Below are 2,500 nucleotides of genomic sequence, written 5' to 3'. Positions count from 1 at the left end.
TATTCCCACCTCCAAAAGTATTGAAATTCTCGGCATCTCACTTAACAATGCCCTCAGCTGCATCTCTCATGTTAGATCACTTGCTAAAACCGCCTCAAAAGAAAATTGGATTATTGTACAGAGTCCGTAACTTCTTCATTGACGAGCAGTTACCTATAATTTATAAGAGTCATGTGTGCCCTCAGCTTGAATATTGCTCACCCTTGTGGAATGGATATGGAGAGGTTGCATTAAAACAAGTAGACAAAATTCAGAACAAAGCTGTTAGAATTATTAACAACCCTGCCATTACAAATAAACTACCTCCCCTACAAGTAAGAAGGAATGTTGCCTCCCTTGCATTATTTTACAGATATTTTTATGGCAAATGCTCAGACGAAGTTGCTTCCATGGTGCCATCTCTCCATGCCTTCCCTCGTGCTACACGGGCATCTGGTAATGCTCATTACTGGAATGTCACTCAGCCATATTGCAGAACTTCTTCGTATCAGAATTCTTTCATTGCCCAAACTGAATCTCTCTGGAACTCGCTTCCCCAGAGTTGTTTCCCTCCAAACTTCAATCTACAGCTGTTCAAGTCTAACTGTTACAGATATTTTATGAACCGAGGACACCAGTAATCTGGTGTATGGATTTTTTTTTTATTCATTTGTTTTTCCTTCCTCTGTTCTGTTAAAAAAAAAAAAAAAATGAAAACTTCAGAGCTCCTCGAACTGGATGATGTACCTCAACCAGTCTTTCTTGAAGATCCTGCACATAGCTGGAGGTGTCTGTAAGTAGCTCTTTGCCAGGTGGTCTTTCCATTATCAGTTCAAATGGCAAACGTAACTCCTGGCTCAGCATCAGTATGGCAAGGGTGTAGCCAGTCGACTCATGGGATGCAGACCGATATGCCATCAGCAAGGCAGGTAATTTCTGATCCCATTCCATCTGTCCCGATACACAGTACCTAATCAATACTTGTCCCAGGGTCCAGTTGAATTTCTCCATCATCCCATGTGACTTGGGCCTTAGTGGAGTCGTCCTGGACTTCTTGATCTCCAGTAACTTGTAGCACTTACGATACACAGCAGACTCGAAATTTCTACCCTGGTTTGAGTGTAGCTCTTGTGGCAACCCAAATCGGCAGAAGAACTGGTCAGTCACAACTTGAGCAGTTGCAGCTTCCTGATCTGGAATAGCATAGGTTCCGGGCCACTTTCTGAAGTAGTTCATAGCGACACACATTTAACAGTTTCCTTTTTCAGTGTGTGGCAGAGTTCCAGTAATGTCCACTATGACTCCTTCCATTAGCACATCTACATGGTACAGCTAAAGAGGGGCGCAACCACGTTTCCTGGGTCCTTTCTTGTCACAGCAGACATCACAGGCCCAACACCACTCTTCAACATTCTGATGCATGCCAGTCCAGTAGAACCTCTGTTGCAGGAAAGTTTTCTTCTGTCCCTGATGCCTGCTAATGATGCTGTTGTGAGACTCTGTTAAGACCTCAGATCACATTTTCTTAGGAACCACCAGTTGCCAAATCTTGCTGAGGTCATTGGGTGTCTCCCACTGATGCTCCAGTAGTCTGTTGTTCAAACAAAGATCCCACCAACTCCAGTAGCTCTTAGTCGCAGGGCTAACCCTGGAAACTTCTTCCCAAGAAGATCGCACTGTACTCCGCTGCAGCCAATTGAGCATTGGTTTAAAATCTGCATCCTCCTTCTGTATCCTCTTCAGATCTTCCTTCGCTGACACTGGCCCTTTTACTGCAGTGCGTTTTCATTTCATACTAAGATTTTGTTTCCTACTACACTGCCTGCAAACTGGGTTAGAAGGCTGACGACCCGGGCTGTCAGCACTTCCATGTACCAGCCCACAATGATGCTGCACCTCATAGTTGTGCTTTCCAGCTTCCCGAGCCAGCACACCAGTTGTCCTTCCGGATTCTTTAATATCTTCGGCCACTTGATGATGAACTGGGACCCATACAAGTAGGGGAGGAAGAAGTCAAAGCTTCTCATCACTGCCAAGAGCTCCTCATGGGTCACAGAGTAGTTCCACTCCGGTGGGCTGAACTTTTTGCTGTAATATGCCACCACATACTCCTTCTGACCCTTCTTCTGTGACAGTACTCCACCACTGCCATGGTCACTAGCATCACAGTCCAGGATAAATGGTTGACTCTGATCTAGATTCAGCAACACAGGAGAGCTTGCCAACACATACTTAAGCTCATCGATGGCCTGAGTCACTGCAGTCCACATAAACTATTGCCACTTTCCTAACAACTTGTGCAGAGATGCAGCCATCATTGCAAAGTCCTTGACATTACGGCAGTAGTAGGTACACAAACCCAGGAAACTCTATAGTTTCTTCACACAAGTTGGAACCCACCACTTTTTTACAGCCGCCACCTTCTCCGGATTAGTATGGATGCTGTCCTTGAATAATTTGCGTCCCAGGTACTTCATTTCCTTCTGGAACAAGTAGCACTTCTTAGGGTTCAGCTTGAGAT

This window comes from Coenobita brevimanus, chromosome 34 (assembly GCF_032717465.1).
Source record: "Coenobita brevimanus isolate Jiangsu-jjx chromosome 34, ASM3271746v2, whole genome shotgun sequence".
In the NCBI taxonomy this organism is placed as follows: Eukaryota; Metazoa; Arthropoda; class Malacostraca; order Decapoda; family Coenobitidae; genus Coenobita; species Coenobita brevimanus.
The sequence above is the reverse complement of the archived record's forward strand: the minus strand, read 5'-3'. Positions refer to the sequence as shown.